Here is a 12,947-nt window from a genome sequence, read left to right as displayed (position 1 = left end):
ACAGAATATTGTATACATAATTAATAAATAAATAAATAAATATTTAAAAAAAAAGAAAGAAACAGAACCAAGTGATAGTGGCTCAAATCCCAGGACTATGGAGGTGAAGATGAGAAGTGATATGGCTGGGAGGAGAGAGGAATATAAGGTGGGAGGAGACAGGAGCTCAGAATTCAGCCTGAGGTTTCATAGAGACAGCATTCAGTCTGAGAGACAGGATTTTTGACCCCATCAGTCTGAGGATTCGGCAGAGGTAAAAGGTTTCTCTAGCGGCTGGCTCCTTTACTTCTCTGCTCTCTCAGCATTTACCCTGATATCTGACTCCGGGTTTTTATTATTAAAACCAATTAGAGGGGCCTGGAGAGATGGCTCAGTGGTTAAGAGCATTGCCTGCTCTTACAAAGGTCCTGAGTTCAATTCCCAGCAACCACATATTGGCTCACACCATCTGTAATGAGGTCTGGTGCCCTCTTCTGGCCTGCAGGCATACACACAGGCAGAATATTGTATATAATAATAAATAAATAAATATTTAAAAAAAATAAATAAAACCAATTAGAATTCCTATTACAGTGCATGCCCTTAATTCCAGCACTCAAGAAGCAGAGATGGGGAAGTTCGTGAGCTCAAGGCCATGCTAATCTATATATCAAGTTCCAGGATAGCCAGAGCTACTACATCATAGAGAGACCCTGTCTCAAAAAGAAAAGAGAAGAGAAAAAAATGTCAAAGCTCTTCTTTCCTTGCACTTTTTTACTTCCACAGGCACTAGGTAAGGGTGTGGTGCACACACATAAATTTAGAAAAAACACTTACACATAAAATAAGCTTTAAAATCTAAATTTTAAAACTTGTGATTGTGTGTGGCAATATAACTCAACACTAGATACTAAGACCATGTCTCAAAAATAAATAAGATGGGCATAGTGGTGTATGCCTTTAACCTCAGCATTTTAGAGGCAGAGGCAGGCAAATGTCTGGGAGTTCAAAGCTATTCTGGTCTACATAGAAAGCTCCAGACTGCCAAGCTGTGGTGACACACGTCTTTAATTCCAGCACTCAGCAGGCAGAGACAGGTGGATCTCTGTGAGTTCGAGGCCAGCCTGGTCTACAGAGTGAGTTCCAGGACAGTCAGGACTACACAGAGAAACTCTGTCACGACAAACAAAACAAAGCTCCACACCAGACATGGCAACACAACAAGACCCTGTCTCAAAAAAGTTATAATAATAATAAAATAATCTAAATAAATAAAGGCAGGGGTCGCCATACCCAGCTTCCTATCAAAACTCTGGATTTTCTCCATAAATGTTTGCAGCTTTCAACCTTGGCCAGAGAAGAGTCTTCTTGCAGTGCTTCATAATTAGTCCAAGTGGGAGGTGCCTGTGAGTGCTCCGCCCTAAAGGGGCCACATCCACCCTCAACCCCATTGCCAAGGCCCAGGGAGAATTGCAGAAGAGGGGCTTCGAAGAACAGAAGAGCAGAAGGATGGGGAAAGTGCTGGGAAATGCTGAATTTTGGACATGACACGACCGTTTCATTCACGAATTCACAGAACACAAGATTAAGCTGTCAAATGCTAGCACGGATCAGGGAGGCCCTACCTCTGTCGGTTGATAGCGACGAGAAGACTCATTTTTCTTTTAGAGTGTGGCCACTGATGGGTCACCAATGCTCCAGTGAATGCCCCACAACCAACAATACACAGGCACTCAGTGAGTTATTTAAAAAATTTAAAAAATAAGCTGGTGGTGCATGCCTTTAAACCCAGCGCTCGGCAGACAGAGGCAGGCGGATCTCCTCTGGGTCCTCTTGTAATCAAGCATCTTTCCCTAGCACTCTCGTAAGAATTACCCACATCAGGACCACCTTTAGACTCATGACTTAAAGCACATTCCTTCTTGGATAAGAATTTTCCCTCCTTCTCGTCCCTGCCTCATGACACTCCTGTTAGTCTTCCGCTTCGGTCCATGGGAACCTGGAACCTCCTGAGTCCACTTGGTGTTCCCTAGCCATCGGGACCCTTGCCAATTCATGGACCTTCTCTGTCGTCATCCATAGCTCTCCTCCACATTTCTCTTCCTTTGGCTGCTCTGCCAAAGTTCCCGCCCCAGCGCTCCATTTCCCACCTGCACCCACACAGCTAGATGGAACCAAAGAGGAAGAACAGACTGTGCTTGCAGAGAACTTACTCTTTAGTCATCCCACAAAGCTCCAGCGGGTGCAAGGCAGTGCCCAGAAAACCCTCTCCCTCCCCTGGGAGGTTTGCCTTCCCATCATCCAGCACGACTGAAGCAAGTTGTTGCCCCTGTCCGCGAAGCCCCTCCATTGTCCCCCTGCACTGTCTACTGACTCCCCAGCTTCAGTAAACACAAACAAAAGCCTTCACCTCCCACCACCTCATTTTAGCCCCGCCTCCACCTCAACTCGTGCTTTCCTGGAGAGCCACCTTTCTCTGCTCAGACGCTTCTTCCCCATATCACCACTCCATTGTTCGCTCTGTTGGTCTCCCTCTGCCCACTGGGCCATTCATCTAGCTCAGTGGACCACATCCACCTTAACTCGCATCTTTGAATCTCCGGGCTTCAGCAGTCTTTTCTTGGCATCACCTTAAGATAGAGCCTTCTGTTGGGCCAGGGATGCGGTTCAGTTGGTATTGCCTGGAGTGCACAGAGGAAGTTCAGTGCCCAACTCTACATAAAGCCAGATTGTGTGGCACATGGCTGTAATTCCAGCACACCGGAGCTGGCGACAGGGCAAGATCAAGAGTTAGAGGTCAGAGGCTGGAGGCTTGACTCGTGTTTAAAAACACTTGTTCTTACAGAGAACTTGAGTTTGGTTCCCTGAACTCAAGTCCGGACCGTTTACAACCACCTGTGACTCCAGCTCTAGCTCAGGTTCTCTCTCTGGCCTCTGTGGGCACCAATACCCAGTGTGTACACACGGACAGAGAAACAGACACAGACACACACAGACACACACACAAATAGGTTTTATTCCTTGTTTGGGTTTTGTTGTTGTTGTTGTTGTTTGTTTTTAAGATAACAAGCTAGAGGTAGCTCAGTGGTTAAGAACACTAGCTGTTCTTCCAAAGAATCAAGGTCCAGCACCCACATAATAGCTCACAATTGACTAATTCTAGTTCCAAAAGATCTAGTGCCCCCTTCTGGTCCCCATGGGCACTGTATGCATGTGATCCAAAAGGCCCATAGAATAAAATGAGAAGTTAGTCTTTCTTGGCTACATGGAAAGTTCAGAGGCAGCCTGGGCTATATAAGACTATTGCTGCCATGAGGACCAGTCTCCAGCAGTTCAGGCATTGAGGAGGAATCCATGGGGTTGGTGAATTAATCACTCACCTTGACTTTTCTTTTTTTTTTTTAATTTATTTATTTATTGAGGATTTCTGCCTCCTCCCCGCCACCGCCTCCCATTTCCCTCCCCCTCCCCCGATTAAGTCCCTCTCCCTCATCAGCTTGAAGAGCCATCAGGGTTCCCTGACCTGTGGGAAGTCCAAGGACCGCCCACCTCCATCCAGGTTTAGTAAGTTGAGCATCCAAACCGCCCAGGCCCCCCCCCAAAGCCAGCACGTGCAGTAGGATCACCTTGACTTTTCTATCTGAAGGAGTAAAACTTAACTCTCTGGGGCCAGCAAAGGAGACAAAATTTAACTCTCTGAGGCCAGCAAAAAAGGAAGCACACACATACACACCCCTTTAGGGTCTCTCTATCATCTTCTCGCTCATCTCTTTATTTCTTTTTTTTTTTACTTCTATCCAGATATATCCCTTCTGTTTCTCTTGATGTCTTCCTTCTAACTAACTTTATTTTTTCCCTTAGAGCTTGTATATCCCAGCAAAAGCTTCCAAGCAGTAATAAAAATTACAACGTTGTTACATTCTGTTGTTAAGTGATTGATTACAATGAATACAAGTAAAAAGCAGCATGTTTTCCATTTCCCTTACATGATTAAACATCTTATGTATGACAAGTGAAAAACAAGTTGTCCCAAGAAACCACATACATTTGTACCCAAGTAACTTGTTATAGATTAGCAGAGCATAAGAAAGCAAGGTATTTTTCTCAGTCGGTTCTTTTGCTGGCCGGCTGTATTTTGTAGTTACAAAGAAAGGATCAATCACTTTATTATTTATCTCAAAAGGTAATCTTATAAAAAAAATCTTAAAAGAATCACAAATCGGCCAGGTGGTGGTGGCGCATGCCTTTAATCCCAGCACTCAGGAGGCAGAGGCAGGTGGATCTCTGTGAGCTCAAGGCCAACCTGGTCTACAACGTGAGTTTCAGGACAGGTTCCAAAGCAACTCAGAGAAACAATTAATTAATTAAAAATATTTTTAAAAAATCACAAATCTAAGCTAAGGGCAGAAATGGGTAAAAGGAATTAATGATCACCCTTGATCACCAGTCCATCCTAGCAAGAGAGGGACATCAGCCAGGCTGCCATTGTTCTTGTTTCTTGAGGAGTCCCTCACTCAATTCTGTGCCTTTCTAAACTTTAGACTGTTTCCCAAGGTTTTTCATCTCAAAGCTATTAATACAAACAACTTAACCTAACCTTAAGCCATACTTAAAGCTTTGTTTTAACTATGATGCACACTGAAACCCATGAACACGTCTCTCGACATTAAGATTAAAAGAACTTGAGCTAGCCTAGCTTCTGGGACTCAGTTGTTTCTCTTAATCATTAAGCTAAGCCACAGTCTATACAGCTCGAGAGAAACTCATTCCTCTAAGCTGTGTGACACTTCCTTGTTCTTAGTTTTTATCCTCTGCAGCCCCTGCTTTACCAAGGGCAGGGACAACACTATATCCTACCTTTACATGTATTAATTATCCCACTAAACCTCTATCATATCTCTCACTCTATTTATTTTAAAACCTCAATCATCAAAATTCTATTTAAACTAACACTATTATTGGGCAAGATCATTGCTTCAGTTAAACAGTACAGTTTAAGAGGAAATCATCGCCGGGCGATGGTGGCGCACGCCTTTAATCCCAGCACTCGGGAGGCAGAGGCAGGCGGATCTCTGTGAGTTCGAGACCAGCCTGGTCTACAAGAGCTAGTTCCAGGACAGGATACAAAGCCACAGAGCCAAAAAAAAAAAAAAAAAACAAAAAAAAAAAAAAAAAAAAAAAAAAAAAGAGGAAATCATCTTCATAATAATCCACAGGTAAAAATGCTCAGCAGAGGGGGATATTTTCATGAGATAATCACACTACATTAAAGGCAATGGGAATCCCCCTGCACATATTCACACCATGCCAGATGTCAGAGAAAAATGGCAGAGGCAAACATTTAAAGGTACAGCAGTAGAGGGAGACATTCTGAAGCCAAAGCCCTTGGAGCCTTACCTATCTGAGATTCACCCATCAGAGCTTTGCTTCCTGGTGGGCTGATCTCCCAAACTTCAGTTGCCATCTGTTGTTCCTCTGACATGGTCATTGGCATGAGACCTTTTCTCAAAAAAATAAAAATTAGGGTCTGGAGAGATAGCTCAGCAGTTAGGAGCATAGGCTGTTCTTCCAAAGGCCCTGGGTTCAATTCCCAGCACCCAAGTGGCATCTCATAACTGTCTGTAACTCCAGTCCCAGGGGATCTGATATCTTCACAACAGTGCACATAAAATAAAATTAAATACTTTTTAAAAAAAAAGAAGATAGAGGGTTGGAGAGATGGCTCAGTGGCTAGGAGCACTGGCTGCTCTTCCAGAGGTCCTGAGTTCAATTCCCAGTAACCACATGGTGGCTCACAACCATCTGTAATGAGATCTGGCACCCTCTTCTGACATGTGGGCATACACGGAAGCAGATTGTTGTATATATAATAAATAAATAAATAGATCTTTAAAAAAAGAAAGGATAGATAGATAGATAGATAGATGATAGATAGATAGATAGATAGATAGATAGATAGATAGATAGATAGATAGATAGATATTAAAGGTTGAAGGACGGCTCAGAGTCTAAGACCCAAGTTCTGCTGCCAGTACCCACAGCAGACTGCTCAGAACTTCAAAACACCCATACACATGAAATAAATAAATATTTTGTTTTTTATTTTTAGATTTATTTATTTTATTTTTGTATGTATGAGTGTTTTATACAGGGGAGGTGTGCCTGATGCCCACAAAGGTCAGAGAGAATGACACCCTCTTCTTCTGGTCTCCTCAGGCCTCAGGTCTCAGGCACTGCATGAAGACATATGGTTCATGGACATAAAAGCAGCAAAACACCCGAATACAGACAATTTTTTTTCTAGATTAAAAACCCAGGCATGATTATGCACATCTTTACTTCTGGCATTCAAGAGGCAGAGGCAGGAGTATCAGAAAATCAGAGCCACCCCTATCTTGAAAAACAAAAACAAAAGAATGACAAGGGATGGTGAGAAAGGCAAAAAGTATCTGCTTCCAAGCCTTATAACCTTAGTTCAGTCCCCGAAACACTCATGGTTGAAAAGTTTCTGTACCCCGATAAACCTCTCTGCCAACACAATAATCAGAATCAGAACAAATTAAACCAAATTAGAAAAAGCTCAGGTTGCTGGGCTGTGGTGGCACACGCCTCGGGAGGCAGAGACAGTCGCATCTTTGTGAGTTTGAGGCCAGCTTGGTCCATAGAGCTAGTTCCAGGACAGCCAGGACTATAACACAGAAAAACCCTGTCTTGAAAAAGAAAGAAAAGAAAGAAAGAAAGAAAGAAAGAAAGAAAGAAAGAAAGAAAGAAAGAAAGAAAGAAGGAAGGAAGGAAGGAAGGAAGGAAGGAAGGAAGGAAGGAAAGAAGGAAAGAAGGAAAGAAGGAAAGAAGGAAAGAAGGAAAGAAGGAAAGAAGGAAGGAAGAAAGAAAGGCAAGGCAAGGCCCAGGTTTAATGGATACAAATGCTCCTGGATAACTTTCCAGCCCCCAAGAGAAGAGACAGGGAAGGAAGACAGGAAAACCACATGTTTGTTCTCTTGGGTACAATTTAAATACCCTGCAGGAGTGGTCTTGAGTATATCTGGAGAGGGGTCATCGTTTGGCAGGCTTTCTCGGAGGTGGAGTCTGGACTGAGGTAACTCCCAGGGAAGGGGGCTTGACTTCCACCCAAACATTTCAGATTCTTTGGAATACCAGTGGCTGGGGTGAAGCCTAAACCCAAACATTCCAGATTCTTTGGGTATATGGATACCAGGGGTTGGGATAACACTTCCAAACATCAGTGTTGACAGAGAATCTACTCCTAAAAATTGTGACCTCCGTGTGACCACTGTGGCACACTCCACCATACCAACACAGGGTTTCTCTGTATAGCTCTGGCTGTGCTGTAACTCTCCCTAAAGACCATGCTGTCCTCAAACTCACAGAGACCCTCCTGCCTCTGCTGAAAAAAAAGAAAGGAAGAAGGAAGAAAGGAAGGAAGGAAGAAAGAAAAAAAGAAAGAAAGAAAGAAAGAAAGAAAGAAAGAAAGAAAGAAAGAAAGAAAGATAGATAGATAGATAGATAGATAGATAGATAGATAGATAGATAGATAGATAGAAAAACTTCGAGGGGGGAAGGGAGAGATCCTGTCTCAAAAAAACAAAACAAAACAAAACAAAAAACGGAAAGAAGGCAGATGCTGTAGCATAGCTATGGTAACTTGCCTAGCAAGTCCTCTCAGGGCTACAGATACTGCTGATCATAAGGAAGTGGATGTGGCTTCGGGAAGATTAGCACCGCTGTCTGAGCCTCCAAAACAAAACAAGAAGACAAACAAAATCACTAACCAAGTGCATTGCTTCTCCAAAGCCTGTAAGGCAAATCAGAGCTATGATGGCCAGTGACCAAAAGGTGGCACCAAAAACTAAGGAGCAAACGCCAAACAAGAGGCCTGATAGTCCAAGGGGATCAATGCACCACAAGGGGCTTCAGGAATTGGAAGGCACAGTGCTGTGCTACAAAGGGGAGGTCTCTGACGACATCTCAACAGGTGTTGAAATACAGGTTGGACTCTGGCTAGACCCCAGTCTTTCCATCAGGCACAGGGAGCCTCATTACTCAAGCTCCTCTACCTCATAACCTGTCTTTCTTTGCATCAGGATCAGCTTGGGACTAAGGATTCTGGGAAAGGGGCAAGGCCATCCCTTTCCTCAATCCCTGCTTCTGGTAGCGAATGCTGCAGCTGTTCCTGGGTCCCCTAGAGGTGCTCACACACACGAACCTTCTAGAACAGGGCATAACATCAATACTATGACGCCCATGCTGAAAAAGCAGTCCTTACATGATTTATCTAGAAGACCAGGGATATGTGTTTTCCTTAAACAAACCAACAAAGCAAAGCTAATATCAGCTCAGATGACTACAAAAGAGGCTGTGTGCCAGGTAGCAAACCAGCAGAGTTCACAGGTCCCAACCATGAAGGGAAAACTCTGTTATCAACCACTTGGGGTTCCAGGTTTCAGTTTTTTCGTTAGTTTTTTTATTTTATTATTGTTTCTTAATGTAAAGCTTTTTCTTTGGTGTATGTGTGTTCCACATTCCACAGTGTATGAGAGGAAGGCAGAGGACAAGACCAAACTCAGGGGGCTGGAGAGGTGGCTCAGTGGTTAAGAGGACTGGCTGTTCTTCCACAGGTCATGAGTTCAATTCCCAGCAACCACATGGTGGATCACAACCACCTGTAATGACATCCGGCGCCCTCTTCTGATGTGTCAGCATACATGGAGGCAAAATGTTGTAAACATAATAAATAAATCTTTAAAAAAAAAAAAAAAAGATCAAACTCAGTTGTCAGGGTTGTCAGGTACCTAGGCGGCAAACACTTTTACCCACTATCCTTCTTGCCAGTCCCTAGATTTTATTTCAGAAAGGAGACCTGGGTCCCTGAGTGGTGGCGCATGCTTTTAATCCCAGCACTTGAGAGGCAGAGGCAGGTGGATCTCAAAGCCACTCTCATCTACATAATGAGTTCTGGGACAACTGGGGCTACAGAGAAAAACCCTGTCTCAAAACAAACAAACAAACAAACAAAGGAGACTCAAGGAAACCTCTGAGCTGCTAAATTTAGAGTCTCTTCCTTCAGACACACACCATGCCCATGTATGTGTGTGCACACATACACACGCAGGTGCCATCAGATAAGATACCGCCAGTCATTGTTAGGCAAACCAAGGCTGAAAGTGAGTGTTTGCCCAGAAACTTCTAGGGCCAACGACATAGAGCTTATGAATCGTGGGGTTTATTTTTATGTTTGTCTTTTTAAATTTTATTAGCATATATTAATTAAACAACAATAGTTTTGTTGTGATGTTTTCATGAATATATGATATATTTTATCATATTTATGGTCATCTCTCGTCTCTCAACTCTTCTTCTTTCTATCTATAATCTTGGAGCTATTTTGAGTTTGACCCAGAAGATGGACGTTGAAGTGGTGAATTGTATAACTTCGATGCTCTAGTAAAAGTATTTCTACAGTAATTACGCACACTCTTTTGCCAAAGATGCTCATTATAAATTGCTTTTCTCTGACTTAAGTCTTCTAAATGCCTTGCCAACCTCCAGTCCCACAGGCACAGGGACTTCTGTTAGCCTAAGTGTCCCTGTCCTTTGTATTCACCATAAAGTCAAAGACAAACCTAGTTACCCAATCCTGGTGGTTGACTAGGTCAGGCAGAAGTCCCTGGAGGGGTGAGAGTCACAGTGGTCAACAGCTCATGCATAAATACAGAGCCCTAGAGGGAGAGGGAGTAGGAACGCTTAGAGCCACTAGAAGGCCTCACCCCTCTCTATCTGGAGAAGACCCGGTTGGAATTCCTGAATTCTGGAATTCTGTCACTTAACACAAGCTAAAGTCATCTGGGACGAGAGAACCTCAATGAGAGAATGCCTCCATAGATTGGCCTGTAGGCAAACCTGTGGGGCAGTTTCCTGATTAATGATTGATGTGGGAGGGCCCATTCCCTTGTGGGTAGTTCAGATGGCCCAGGGATGTAAACTAAAGTAGGTTGAGGTAGCCGTGGAGCACAAACCCATATTCAAAGTTCCTCCATGGCCTCTTCTCTGTTCCAGTTCCTGCCTCCAGGTTCCTGCTTTGAGTTCCTGCCTTGGCTTCCTGTAAAGATGGACCATAGCCTGTAAGGCAAATAAACCCTTTCCTCCCTAAGTTGTTTTTGATCATGGTGTTTCATCACAGCAGTAGAACCCCTAACAAAGACACCCAGCTCTAAAAACAAAGGAACTGACTAAGGCCTCTAGAGCCTAATCACTCACTAGGCTCCGCCTCCCAGCATTGTTGCCCTTGGATTAAATTTTTAACACACGAATTTGGTTATCAGGGCTAAAGATGCAATTTAGCTGGTAGAGCATATTAGGTACTTGCCTAATATTCAGAAAGTCCTGGGTTCAGTCCCCAACACCACATAAATGGGGCATAATGGCACGTACCTGTATTCCCAGTACCAGGGAGATAGAATCAGGAGGGTTAGCAGGTCAAGGCTAGCCTCAGCTATATGGAAAAGTCAAGGCTGACTAGTGTTGCATGAAGCCCTGTCTCACGCACACATGAGTGCACCCCCAAAATAAAAACAATGAGTAGGGGCTAGGTAAGTAGTTCGGTGTACAAGAAATAGCAGATATAAGTCGTTTCTATTAAGAACTCTAAAACTTGTGTTTGAAATAAGGAAGTCAAAACAGTTTATCTCCCACTTTGTAAGACTTCTGCACAGAAGTTGTAATTCCCCACCTAGTTAAACCTCTATCAGCACAGAGGCTGCCGTTGTTTCAGGAATGCGACGACCTGGAGAAGTGACCCTTTCCCTTTGGAGCTGTGTCCCCTTTCCTCTTCCTCCTTCATTTCCTGTGCGCCAGTTCTTTTCCGTGCTAGTCAACTGACTAGGACGGTGAGGTCCGCCCAGAGCCAGCAGGGGAAAGATACAGTCACCACCTGCCCTACAATAGAAAGCAAGAACACTTCCTGTCTGTGTTCGCTTTTCCAAGCACACCCTCTGGATCAAGAGCAAGGTTTGCTTGGTCCAGACACCTCAGCTGGAGTGGTGGTCTCTTTCTTTGCAACCCTGAGCTTATTTCTAACAGCTGATGAAGGAATTTTCCACCAAGTCTGATGACCTGAGACCCACAAGGTAGAGAACTGACTCTCTCAAGTCACCTCTGACCCCTACACATACACTGAGCGCACATATACATGTACTAAATAAATAAGGCAATGTAATTTAATTTTATTTAGATGTGTTAGGTCTTAGAAACCTGGGACAAAAGGCTAACCTAGGTTTCTTTTATCATATCAAAGTGGACACTGGCCAGCCCTCCCGGCATGACTCTGGAGCTGTGGCTCTGCCCGGCACTTCTCACTCCGCCCCCTACTTTATGACCCTAAACCTCTCCCTCCTAGAAGCTGGGCTTCTGCTTCCCCTCTCCCGGCCTGATCCCCTATAACTCAGCCATTTTGGCCACTCTCTGACTCAGCAGCTCCTCTCTTGCTCTCCCTCCCCTTCTCTCCTCTCATGGTCTGGTTTATTCTGCCGGCCATGTTCAGCCTGGACTCTTCCTTCTGCCTGCTTTCCCCCTTATAGCTACATAAAAATCTTCTTCATACTTTAAAAATAGTCATGTCCTTCTCCTTTTCTTTCTTTCTTTCTTTTTGTTTTTTGTTGTTGTAGTTGCTTTGGTTTTTGAGACAGGGTTTCTCTGTGTAACAGTTCCACCTGGTTTTAAATTTGCTCTTATAGAACCAGGCTGGCCTCGAACTCACAGAGATTCACCTGCCTCTGCCTCCTGAGTGCTGGGATTAAAGGCGTGTGCCACCACCGCTCAACTTTTTATTTTATTTTTTCATTCAGTTGGTCAACACGTAGCAAATATAGTTTATTTATTTTACTAGTTCCAGTTTGAAGCCATTAAATAAAACTGCTGTATGCATTCTTTCCCTGCTCAGATCTCTCAATCTCTCTCCCCCCCCCTCTTTCTCTCTGCCTCCCTCTCTCTCTTTAGTATATGCCTTCCTATACAGCCCAGGCTGGCCTAGAACTCGCCATCCCCTTGCCTCTGCCTCCTGAGTACCGTGTAACAGGCATTGTGTCACTGTGCTCAACTACAAAAGGATTTCCTTTATTTTTTTAAAGACAGGGTCTCACCAGCTCTGGCTGGCCTAGAACTCACTACATAGATAAGCGTGGCTTCAAATTTGCAGAGCTCCATTTGCTTCTGAGTACTGGGATTAAGGACATTTGTCAACAGAAAGATTTTTTAAATTAATCAAGCAACTGCAAATTGAAAACAGGTAGGACTAGGCAGAGACAAATGTCTACCTCATCTTCAGCAGCAAAATAGGAGCGGTCCTTATACCCTACAACCCACAGGCTACCTACCTCCCCTTGCTATTTGTGAATATAGAATCCTAGAGGCAGCCTCTAGCTTTTTGGAACTTTGGTAGCCAATCACCAGCTCCACAGGCCCTTCCCTGCAAAGGGTGTGTCGGGGAGGAGCAGGTCTGCAGACCTGCAGAGGCAATAAGGAAGATCTGTGCTAGCCACAGCTGTGGTAGTGACCACCGTCTAAGAGGGATGGACTTGGGGTGTGCCTAGCACGTAAGGTTACAGAACCAGCAGTAAAACTTAAAGGCCTCCAGGACCTAAGAATTGAACTTGAACTATAAAACAATACCGGTCGGCCAGCACTGCGGCTCAGCAGCTAAAAGTGCTAGCTGTGCAAGGCTAGAAACAAGTTCAGCCCCAGAGCCTACATAAAATGCCAAACAAGAGAGCATGCATCTGCGATCCTAACACTCCTTTTGGGCATTCCTGAAAACTGTCCTCTGACTTCTGCGAGTACAGTGGCGTGAGCACGCACACATACATGCCATAAACAGATCAATAAATGAAACATAAAATCCAGAGAGAGAGAGAGAACACATAGATTCTAAAAAACATAAATTTCATACATTTCAG

This window comes from Microtus ochrogaster, chromosome 7 (genome assembly GCF_000317375.1).
Source record: "Microtus ochrogaster isolate Prairie Vole_2 chromosome 7, MicOch1.0, whole genome shotgun sequence".
Taxonomy (NCBI): Eukaryota; Metazoa; Chordata; class Mammalia; order Rodentia; family Cricetidae; genus Microtus; species Microtus ochrogaster.
The sequence above is the reverse complement of the archived record's forward strand: the minus strand, read 5'-3'. Positions refer to the sequence as shown.